This window comes from Vidua chalybeata, chromosome 6, assembly GCF_026979565.1.
Source record: "Vidua chalybeata isolate OUT-0048 chromosome 6, bVidCha1 merged haplotype, whole genome shotgun sequence".
Taxonomy (NCBI): Eukaryota; Metazoa; Chordata; class Aves; order Passeriformes; family Viduidae; genus Vidua; species Vidua chalybeata.
Window position 1 is genome coordinate 2,340,212 of NC_071535.1, and position 12,337 is coordinate 2,352,548.

Genomic DNA, 12,337 nt, shown 5'->3' on the forward strand with positions numbered 1-12,337 from the left:
ACACCCAGGGATGGTGACTGCACCTCCTCCCCGGGCAGAACATTCCAGAGCTTTAGCACTCTTTCTGTAAAAAACTTTATCCTGATATCCAACCTGAATTTCCCTTGGCACAGCTCGAGATATGGATAACAGCTCCTAAACTGAAGGCTGTGGGAAGCCCAGCAGCAGGGACACCCTTCCCAAATCCTACAGCTGCCCCTTTGGGATGGGGTGGCGGATCCCCTGCTCCAGCCCTGGGTGGGATGGCTGTCCCTGACCCCACGCTCACCCTTCCCAGAGGAATTGCTGCTCCTCGCCTGTCTCCCAGCACGGATCCCTGGGTGTGGGTGTTCCCAGCAGCCCGCTGCCTGCAGTGACACGCTCAGATGAATCAAGGGGGCGGTGGTGGAAGCGCTGAGGAGATGTGAGAGAAGCAAAGCAGGCATGTTCCCCATTCCTGACTGCCCACTCCTCATGCAGACTCACCTCTGGCTGGCAAAGCAGCGTTTTAAATCTCAATAAAAGGGCAAAACAGAGCAAAAATGGCACACTGAGATATTCTGTGGTTTTGTGATTTGATCTCATCCCAGGTGGCAGTGGAAACATCCTGGGATGTGTCCACTGTGCATCCACAGATAGCCAAGGTTACTCCTCTCACACAGCACTGTGAACACTGAACTCCTGCTGTTCCAACGCCAAGGTTAACTCCAAAAAAATGGGAAATTCTTCTTTGGGGGTGTTCATGCCAACCACAGGCACATTCCTTGCAAATTTAGGGCGTCTAGCACTCAAGCATCTGGCCTGGGCTCAGGGATGGAAGAGGTGCATCCCTTCTGGTTCAGACATGGTGAGAGGAGATGTTGGAGTAGGTGAAGAGGAGAAGATGTGGGAACCAGAGGAACCATCCTCTGGGCCATTTTATGTGATCACCTCACTGCACCTGGAGTGTCCTCGCCGCACCCTCTCTGTGACAGGCTGGATCCAGCAGGATTTTAGGAGAGAAGAGCTGTGTGACTCCTTGCCTGGGGTGCTGCTCCAGGCTGACAGACCTCCAGGCCTTGGGATCCTGCCAAGGGAATGGCACCTGCCAGTCCCCTGCTGCAAACCCTCTCCAAGGAAAACCTTTCCCTTTTTTTTTTCCTGGCTGCCTTTGCTGTGCTGGAGCTCCAGCCTGAGCCTCCTCAAAGAGATGAGGGAAAAGCAAGGTCTGGACCATGGAAAAAGGAAAATGTGGACACCAGGACATCAGTGCTCTGTGGGATTTGCTGGGCACTTTTTTGAAGACTCTTATTCTTCCTCCCTGCTTTTGACTTTGATTTTTTGGAAATAAACTCCAAAGGCTCTTTCCAGCAAAGCAAAAAGGGAAAAATTTGTGTGGAGACTCCACCCACAACCCTTCCATGTGAAAAGGCTGCTAAAATGCCAGGAAAATGAAAGGTCTGTGGACTTCTTCACCCAAAGAAGCTGTGGTTGCCCCTGGATCACTGGAAGTGTCCAAGGCCAGGTTGGATGGGGCTTGGAGCAGCCTGGGATTGTGGAAGGTGTCCCTGCCCATGGCAGGAGGTGGAATGGGATGAACTTTAAGGTCCCTTCCAACCCAAGCTATTCCCTGTAAATCCATGATTTTGTGTCTTAGTGCAGAACTGCTGGGAGCAGAGAGGGGCGTGGGGAACAGGACTGGAAAAATCAACCTAAAAAGAAAATGGAGGGAATTAAAATGAGTCAGTCAAGTCCTTTTAGACCTTGGAGAAGTCCAGGGAAGGAACAAGTCTGCTTTGATGGGCTCTTTCAATCACTGGATGCCCAGAGCCAGGGGTGAGGCACAAGCAATTGGGAAAGAACGAGGAAACACTGCAGCACTTCTAAATGTAAAAAAGGGATTTTTTTTTTGGAGTGTCTGGGCTGTGGCAGTGCCTCCACCTGATCCAGACATCCCATAAGGCTCTAAAGGGCTTTTTTCCTCTGTGAAGGAGAGTGACAAACTGGTAATGCTGCACCTGCCTTCCTCCTCCTCCTCCTCCTCCTCCTCCCACGACTGCTCTGCATCCATCCATCATCCATCCCTGTGCCAGCACACCTCCCTCTTCTCACAGGAGCTTCCACCAGGGCTGTGTTGGCACTGAGATCATCTTGGCTTTCTATTTTGTTGGAGATTCCTTCTCCCTTACCTAAGATGTGGTTTTTTTCCCTTTCTTGTTTTTATTTTTTTTTTTTAAATTTTTTTTGTTCCTGCTGCCATGGCAACCTGGATGGATTCTGGTCACGGCTTTGGCCTCCCTGGCTGCAGATGGCCACAGGGACATCAATCAACAAGTGACACAGCTCCCTGGGGTCTGGCAGGGCTGGGAATGCCCTGCAGGCAGGGATTGTGCTGGATCCCCAGCAGGGAGCAGAGCTCACCCCCCCAGGATGTGCTCCCTTCTCTCTCCTCCCTGTGGATCCTCCAGGACTGGGTGCTGGAAAGCTTTGAGGGGGTTATTTTGGGCAGTGGCCACCCTGGGATGGCAGGAATTTGGTCTGTGTGCCATGATTCATAGAATAATAAATTCATGGAGTGGTTTGGGTTGGAAGTGACCTTAAACCCCATCCAGTTCCACCTTTGCCACGGCAGGGACACCTTCCCCTATCCCAGGCTGCTCCAAGCCCTGTCCAACCAGGGATCCAGGGGCAGCCACAGCTGCTCTGGGCACCCTGTGCCAGGGCCTCCCTTCCCTCCCAGCCAGGAATTCCCAGTTCCCAATCTCCCATCCATCCCTGCCCTCTGGCAGTGGGAAGCCATTCCCTGTGTCCTGTCACCTCAGGCTCTTGTCCCCAGCCTCTCTCCAGGCACTTTGGTGGGAGATGGGTGCTGCTCCACGAGCACCACTGCTGCTCCCTGGTGAGATGTGACCTCGCTCAAGGGTGCTGCTGCAGTTGGAAGGAGGAGGAAAGCTGGGAATGTGCAGACTGCTCCCCTCTGAGCTAGCAGGTGACTTCCTCCCTCATTCCCCCCTCCTCATCACCAGCAGCTCCCTCCAGTCTCCCTGGAAGGCAATCCATGGCCATTCCCACCCTGCTCAGCCTCTTGGGTGCCAGTTCTGGGCAGCTTTGGTCATGGATGGGGAGGTGCCACTGCTTGAATTTAGCAATTCTCCCAAGATTACTCACCCATGGACTTGTCCATCCTCCCCTGCAGCTTTTATTTCTTCTCAAAAGTGGCTGACCTGGCCTGAACTTTTCCAAGAAGACAGGTAGGACACCTGGCATGGGAAATGCCAGCTCTGGCTGCCTGGAGTTTGGGGTGATGCCTTAAGGCACAGATAAAAGTCTCTTAGTGGGAGAGATGCTTTGTTCCTCCCTTATTCTGCTTCTCAGTTCTTGTGACCAAATTTAATATTCTCTGTTGATGTAAGTGATTTTCAGTGGAAATGGACCTTCAGCTTGAAGTTTATTTGCATTTTAATAAACCTTCTTTGACAGAGAACACCCTTCTCTATTCATCCCCCACAAAAGAGGAGTGAATTGAAAATCATGCAGGAACTTAATGCAGCTGAAAGGAAATTGCAAGCTCCGACTTGGCTGCACGGAGAAATCTGGAGATCAAATGATCCCATCTGCAGTGGGCAGCAAAACGAGCAGCTGATGTGAGGCTGAAGAAGGGAAGGGATTTTGGGGAAGGATGCTCTGGAATGGCAGCAGTGTCCATTTAAGAATGGACAGGTGGTGGACCCTGGGCTGGGAGTGAACACAAAGGGAATGAGTGACCTTTCTCCGAGTGACCTCTGGCGGCTCAGGGATCGGATCCGAGCTGAGCTGTTTGCTGGAAAGCCCCGTGGAGGCTCGGGTGGGATGCGGCCAGGGCCGGGGCAGGAATGGGATGGAGCAGAGAGGTGAGGAGCACAGGAGGATTCACATCCAGTTGTGGCGCAAGGCTCGGTGCAAACACCTTCCATCGGAGCGTCCCGCTGTCCGAGAGGGCTGTGCAGGCGGGAGAGCTGCGTTCCCAGCTCCCTCTCTCTCCCAACGCTCCTTGGCGGATGCTGCAGCTCCATCTGTGCCCGGGGGCGGGGGTTTGCTGGAGGAGGAGCAGGAGGTGGGCACACGGAATTACCGAGGCGAAGGCAGGCAGAGAATAGGATCCCAACGCCCGAGATCTTCTCCATTGTCTTCTCTGTCACTGAGCTCGGGAAAATTTAGCACCACCCGAGCGGAGCAAAGCCGGCTCTGCCTTGTGCACTTGGAAACAGGAGCCAAAAGCTCCCTATTTATATCTGCTCAGCAGCTGCTTCCCTGAACCCTCGCACCAGCATGGGCTGAGGGGCTCTGGGGATGTGGATTCCACAGCTGGGCTGAGAGGAGTTAAATATCAGAGAGGCCTGGAATGCTTGGGATTGGAAGGGGCCTTAAAGCTCATCTTGTTCCAAGCCCCTGCCATGGCAGGGACACCTTCCACTGTCCCAGGCTGCTCCAAGCCCTGTCCAACCTGGCCTTGGGCACTGCCAGGGATCCAGGGGCAGCCACAGCTGCTCTGGGCACCCTGTGCCAGGGCCTGCCCACCCTCCCAGGGAAGAATTTCTTCCCAGTCTCCCATCCATCCCTGCCCTCTGGCAGTGGGAGCCATTCCCTGGCTCCTGTCCCTCCATCCCTTGTCCCCAGTCCCTCTCCAGCTCTCCTGGAGCCCCTTCAGGCCCTGCAAGGGGCTCTGAGCTTTCTCTGGAGTCTTCTCCTCTCCAGGTGAGCACCCCCAGCTCTCCCAGCCCGGCTCCAGAGCAGAGGAAATCCAGCTCTCAGAGCGTTTTTGTGTAAATGTCCAAGTGATAATAACAGAGGAGCTCTGTGCTGGTGTGGGAACATCCTGCCTGGTCATACAGAACTGGAAGCAGGGCCAGGCTGGCTCTGTCATCTCACTGGCACAGGGTGCACAGAGCAGCTGTGGCTGCCCCTGGATCCCTGGAAGTGTCCAAAGCCAGGCTGGACAGGACTTGGAGCCACCCTTCACAAGGGAAGTTTTCACCAGAGCCAGGGGACTGTGACCAACACGTGCAGAAATGGCCCATCCAGTTTTCCCCAAGCCCAGGAGCTCCTTAAGAACCTTTTACAACCAAATCCTGAACTGGAGCAAAGTCACATCTTAACCTCACTCCTTCCACTCCCTGGTGAGCACAAAGCAACATCCCAGCAGGAAAAGCACCCACCTGGACACGGGTGACACTCAAGGGACCACATCCACGATGACAGGGGGTGTGAGACACAGCCCCCCGTGGCTGTGCCATGCGGGAGGAGAGGCAGGAGGCTCAGAAGGAGCAGCTAAAACGGGATTTGCGCACTCTCCTATTTTTGCAGTGCTTTAGTCAGAGCAACACGTACTCCTGGATATTTTTATCTGTTGCAGTTCGGGCGCGCATCTTTGGGAATGCAGCTCCTTATGCAACATCCCCAGCACGCTGATGGCCCCCAGCCCCTGGCTGCTCTGATGCCTCAGGTTTTAGCTTTTATATTTTCCCATTCTGTGCTGCTTTAGTGTGTGGGTCTGGGCTCCATATTATGGGATGGCGAGCTCTCTGCACAGAGCAGGGAGACAAAACAATTCCTGCTCCAGCTGGGCACCAAGGACAAATGATCCAAAGCTCAGGCCCAGGAGCACAAACAGCGTGGGCTGGAGAGAGAAAAACAAGCAGGATGGGAGTGCCTGGGCTAAAGCTGGAATGGGACAATGAACTGCAAGGTGCAAATGGAGCAGAGCTGATCCCAGTGAGAGCCCCCGGGAGCGCTCGTGCATTTTGGGACCATTTTGGTTCCTCTTGGCTGCAGCCCTGGCTGGGCTCTGGTGCTGCCCAAGGTGGATCCATGGAGGAGATCCTTTGAATAAATCCCTGCTTTATTCTGTAACTCCATCCAGCCTCTGCTCTAGGGCAGCTTTCACAAAGCATCAGCTCCGTGTTGCAGATCTCCGTGCCTGGAGGGGATGTGGGGAGCTTGGGGAGAGCCAGGAGCGTTGCGTGGCCTCGCTGCTCTGTGTCAGTGGATGGAAGCACCTTCCTGGTGTTTGTAACCTTTGCAATTTGAGCTGTTTGCCCCTGCAGAGGTGGTTTTGGAGAGGGGCTTGGTGGGAATCATCCTCCACATGGATGGAGAAGGAGCCACTGCTCCCTGAGAGTTTCCTTCACTTATAAAAGCCTCGGGAATGCTGGCAGAGCCACCTGTGACTTCACCTGTGACTCTGGCTTTCCCTCCTGCCCTTCCAGAGCATCTCTGGAGGTGGCTCCTCCTGGGCCCCTTCCCTTTCCCTATCACAACATACTTTTAAAAGCATTGTTGGGAAGAGATCAGCTGAGCTGCCTCTGAGGCAGGCTCAGGTTGGCAGCCTGTGGAAGTGCAAAATGTGGTTTTTAAGAATTAAAACCACCACCAGTGGGGCCTCTGACTTATTCCTCTGCCTGGAGATTAAAACTTCCTGGGGCTGCTTGAAATTTTGCCATGAAAAGTAATTTCTCCTCTGAATACAATGAGTCAGTGATGCCTGGGAATTGTTGTGTAGAAGAGCTTTCTTCCAGAGTCATCCTCTTTAGAAAAGGCAAATGTCTTGTTTATTCCTTACTTGGATAAAGGTTTTTCTTTACCATTTATTATTTCCTGTGAGTCAGGGCACCTTGTAAGGTTGTCTCATGCTCCAGCTGGTTATTTATATATATAAGGGGTAGATAATGACAACCATTAATTGGGAATTAAGGAGCTCTATTCAGTCCTCAAACAGCTTTCTTGCTGCACAAAGGCAGAAGCACAACTGTAATGAGCACCAGAAGAGAAGTTCCTCACCAGGGCTACTCAGGGCTAAAGAAACATCCTTAAAAATTGAATTAATGGCCTGTTTTGAAAGCCAGTGATTGAAGCCATTTCAGGCAGAGCTTGGTGCCACACAGAGCCTTGCCAGACCTTGGAAAATATTTTCAAAATACAGATTAAAGATGGTAAGTTATGGAGTCTTTTCAAAAGCATAAATCCTCTGCATGAAGCGTGGGATGTCACAGACGTTGTCCAGAGCAGCTGTGGCTGCCCCTGGATCCCTGGGAGTGTCCAAGGCCAGGTTGGACAGGGCTTGGAGCAGCCTGGGACAGTGGAAGGGGTCCCTGCCCATGGTAGGGGGTAGCACTGTGTGGGTTTTAAGGTCCCTTCCAAACCATTTTGGGATTCTATGAAAGCTTTTCCATTTTTGCTCTGTTTAGATAAACAGTGAGGCTCCCCTTTGCTTATAGGATTTTTTTTTTCCACAACCAGGCAGCATTTGCAGTGTGGGGACATCTGTCAAAAATGATTCATTGCTTCCCCTCCTCTCTCCGCTGGTATTTTCCTCCCAGCCATAATAATACTCATTTTTCTCTCTTAACCTTCCTCACACTTCAGTGTTTGGGGTGTTCCATGCCCGAGGAGGGGATTGGCGAGGAGAGAGATGGGTGCCCCTCACAGGGAGGGAAACCAAGAGCATGGCATGGGGACAATCCTGACAGCCACCTCCTCTGCAGGGCACAGAGCCATGGAATCATGGAATGGTTTGGGATGGAAGGGACCTTAAATCTCATCCCATTCCACCCCTGCCATGGCAGGGACACCTTCCACTATCCCAGGGGGCTGCTGGGTGTCCCAGGATCTGCAGGATGTGGGAGCTCCCCATGATCTTTGCTTTTGGGAGGAGACACAGGCACCAGGATGAGCCTGGGGGAGAGGCAGCTGCCTGGGAACGGGGAGTTCTGCTCCATCCTGAGCACAGGGACGGGCTCCTGGTGCCTTTCCCTCATTTGGGACCAGCACAAACCTGGTCCCAGCCCAGGCCTGAACACCTGGAGTTGCTTTTCTCTCTTTTTGAGCAGATAACTCCTCAGGGCACTCAGACACCAGCATAGGTGGCTCCCCATGGCCACAAACCCTCCTGCACAGAGGGGTTTGGAGCAAAGCTGCTCCCAAGGCTGAGCAAGGCCCTGAGGAGCCTCAGAGCTGCTGGAAATGCAATTGCTGGCAGGGCCCCAGTGGCACTCACATAATGGCTTGGATGCTTCAGCTCCAAACCAGGGAATTCCAGAGAGTTGACTGTGGGCAACATGAGCAGTGCTGGAGAGGAACCTGCCAGGAGGATGGAAAAGAATTGGGCAGTGACCATGATCACTTTTCTTTTTAATGAGTCTCCTTGAAGAGAATAAGCTGAGAGGTGACAGCACAGCTTCTGCCACCCTGCCAGGTCATGGAACCACAGAACATCCGGAGATATTCTGAGGGAATATCCTGAGGGACCCACAGGGATCATTGATCCAGCTCCTGGCCCTGCACAGACCCCCAACAATCCCACCCTGGGCATCCCTGGCAGTGCTGTCCAAAGGCTCCTGGAGCTCTGGCAGCCTCGGGGCCGTGCCCATTCCCCGGGCAGCCTGGGCAGTGCCAGCACCCTCTGGGGGAAGAACCTTTCCTGAAATCCAACCTAAACTTCCCCTGGTACAGCCATTCCCTCAGGAGTCAGAGAAGGGTCTGTGTTCTGGCCTGGGGATGACCCACCTTGCCAGGCAGCTTAGCTGTACAGGAAAAGAAATTATTAATCCTTTTGTAGCCCTCAGGAAATATCTGTGCCCCCATCCTTCTCCTGACAACAACAAATCCTGCACACATTGTTAATGGCTTATTAAAATTCACTGGGAGCTGCCACTGCAGGCAGCTAAAATAGAGGCTGTTCAGGATGCTAAGCCAAATAATTTAAGTTATTCATGTCTGTGATAATGTAAACAAACTGTCAGACATCCAGATGCAGGGAGAAATATCCATGGACAGTAACAGAGACAGGGCTCGGCACACATTCATTTACTAATCTGATTGTGTGAATAAATTAAGTGAAAGTGTTACAAATGTATTCCCTGTGCCCGTGTTCTGCTGGATTAAGATGTGATAATTTGGTATCTTGGGTCACTGAGGAAACAGAGACGTGGCCTGGTGATCAATGGAGCCCAAGCTGGGTGGACACAGCCCGTTCTTTACAAATCCACGGGTCAAAGTGTGGGGTGACACCCTGGTGTCTGGTGTGGGGAGCCAGGAGAAGTGTTAGGGAAATAATTAATAGAGTATGGAAATAGAGTAAATAATAGAGTATGGAAATAGAGTACGGAAAAATAAATGTTTGTGTAGATTTGTCCCTCAGATGCTCCAAGGGCTGGAGCTCCTCTGCTCTGGAGCCAGGCTGGGAGAGCTGGGGGTGCTCACCTGGAGAGGAGAAGCTCCAGGGAGAGCTCAGAGCCCCTTGCAGGGCCTGAAGGGGCTCCAGGAGAGCTGGAGAGGGACTGGGGACAAGGGATGGAGGGACAGGAGCCAGGGAATGGCTCCCACTGCCAGAGGGCAGGCATGGATGGGAGATTGGGAATTGGGAATTCCTGGCTGGGAGGGCAGTGAGGCCCTGGCCCAGGGTGCCCAGAGAAGCTGTGGCTGCCCCTGGATCCCTGGCAGTGTCCAAGGCCAGGTTGGACACTGGGGCTTGGAAAGCCTGGGACAGTGGGAGGTGTCCCTGCCATGGCAGGGGGTGGAATGGGATGAGTTTTAAGATCCCTTCCAACCCAAACCTGTGATCCTATGTAGGATGGTTTTCCATGGAAAACACACATCCCAGATTTCAGGGCAGCAGTTTTGATGTGTTTGACCACAGCTGGTGGTTCCACACAGACTTCCTCTGAGATCCAGGTGAGGCTGCAAGGCTCTGCCTGCCGGAGCGTTCATCCCACCCCCGGGCAGGCTGCTCCAGAGATTCATCACCTTCCCTTAAAAATGTGTAACTCATTTCTGTGGGAAATGGATTTGTAAAGGATTCTCAAAACCTGACTGAAAGCTCACACAGCCCTGTACATGTGCATGCAAACTCTGAGATAAGGTGTGCTGGCTTAGGAAGGCCATGGAACAGAGGTGACATGGTTGAGAGAGAGACTGAACTAGAAACAAGTTTCAACAAGTTTCAAAATATGGTTTTGCAAAAAGACCAGATATTTTAGAGAATTAGAACTGTGAAAGATGCATTGTAGTAGGACCATGTGGGGGAAAAAAATATATAGGTGATTGGTGTTAGAAGTAATAGCAACTTTGTGTGGTAAATGCTAATAGGCTGAAAAATATTTATTGTAACCAGGAAATGGGCTGGCTTCTGATGGAATGGCCTTCAGTTTTACATCTCTTGTGTCTCACTACTCATCGAGACTGATAATGGAATAAAATAGTTTAAAACGCCTCTCAGCTGCCCCATTTCTGTAAAAGCTGGAAAAACCAACAATTTCCAGCCAGAAGTTTTCTCTGACTCGAGCTCCTTGCCGTTGGGGATCATTATGCACTGTTTTCATTAGATCAAAAAGGTCTCCAGCACTCACCTCTCCCCCCCTGGGAATGGCACAGCAGGGTTGCATTGCCTCTGCATTGTTGGATAATGTGGATATTAAACTTCCTTTTTTCCCTTGAATTTTCAGGCAGATCTCAACTTAAAGCCACATTTGGATAAGATCAGAGAGGGCCACTCTGGTGCATGTGGTTCATGTCTCCTGATGTCTGCTTAAGATCACAGAATTCCAGAGTGGTTTGGGTTGGAAGGGACCTTAAATCCCATCCCATTCCACCCCCTGCCATGGGCAGGGACACCTCCCACTGTCCCAGGCTGCTCCAAGCCTCAGTGTCCAACCTGGCCTTGGGCACCTCCAGGAATGGGGCAGCCACAGCTTCTCTGTGCCAGGTCCTCCCCATCCTTCCAGCCAGGAATTCCTTCCCAATATCCCATCTAACCCTGTGCTCTGGCAGTAGAAGCCATTCCCTATGTCCTGTCATTCCAAGCCCTTTTCAAAAGTCTCTCTCCATCTTTCTTGTAGGCTCCCTTGAGCTACCTGAAGACCATGATTAGGTCACTTTTAAGCCATCTCTTTTCCAGGCTGAACAATCCCAATTCTCCCAGCCTTTCCTCACAGGAGAGGTGCTCCTTCCCCTCCAATCAGGGTGATGCTGTCACAGCAGGACAATGTCTTTGATTTATTCCCCGGGTGTTCTCCCTCTGTGTGGTTTATCTATTGGGACAGTCTCCAGAATTCTCCCTTCCAAGCCCTGCCTCCCCAACTTTTGGCTTTTCCAAAGGTCTTCGGAGGGGATTTCCCCAGTTTGCTCCACAGTGCCAAGAGGCTCTGCGTCTTAGGTTGGAAATGCAAGATGTGGCTGGGGGTGTGTGTTCTATTTCCCATCTGCCAGAGCTGGGGCAGTTCTCTGCTGCTCTCTGGGCAGTTTTCTTTGTCTCTCCCACAGCCAATCCTCCCTCCAGGAGATCTCTGCTGTTCATGGCCACTGAGTGTCCCTGCATGGCTGAGAAAATTCCATCATCCCATGGGGAGAGGCTGTGCCCAGGGGAGGAGCCAAGCATTCCTACCTGGATCCAATCTGTGCCTTTGGGACACCACAGCAGCCTTTGCCCACTGCATTCCCAGAGGAGCAGCTTTCTGCCCCACTGCATTCCCAGAGGAGCAGCTTTGTGCCCCACTGCATTCCCACAGGAGCAGCTTTCTGCCCCACTGCATTCCCAGAGGAGCAGCTTTCTGCCCCACTGCATTCCCAGAGGGAGCCCAGGCCCATTTCCAGCAGCCCTGGAGCTCCAGAGGGAAACTCCAGCCTTGTCCAGGATCCTGCTCCAGCAGAAGCACAGCTGGCACTGCAGGAGGGCTGAGCCCCCATGGAATGGCACTGCTGCCACCTCCCTGACCCACAGGCTGTCAGCTGCTCTTCTGACTCTGGCAGTGTTGTTTTGTACTACTGCATTTTATTTGTATATTTTCTTTTCTTTTTTTTTTCCTAATAAAGAACTGTTATTTCTACTCTCATATCTTTGCCCGAGAGCTCCTTAATTTCAAAATTATAATAATTTGGAGGGAGGGGATTTGCATTTTCCATTTCAAGGGAGGCTCCTGCCTTCCTTAGCAGACACCTGGCTGTTCAAACCGAGACACTCTGGAATACACAGAGCACCAGTGAGGTGCTGTCTCAGCCATGGCCTCTCCTCACACAGGGGCTCCACACGTCACACTGCAGCCCCAGCTCAGCATTCCAGCAGTGGCTGGGATCCCAGATTTCCTCAAAGGCTCTTCCTGGCATTGCTGCTTTGCCTCTTGGCAGCTTGAATCCAGCCCTGCTTCCCAATGCCATCTGGCTGGTGGTGGGGAGAATGGATGGAACGTGGATGAGTCCATCTGTCCATCCTGGTGTGTGGAGAGGTGGAGAGGATGGAGATGGACACTGGGATCTGTCACAGCACTGGGTTGGACATGGAATAAATTGTCTGTGTGCTCTGGTGCCGCCGGATTTGGGAAGCTCCTGCCCGCTGCCAGTCAGCCATCAC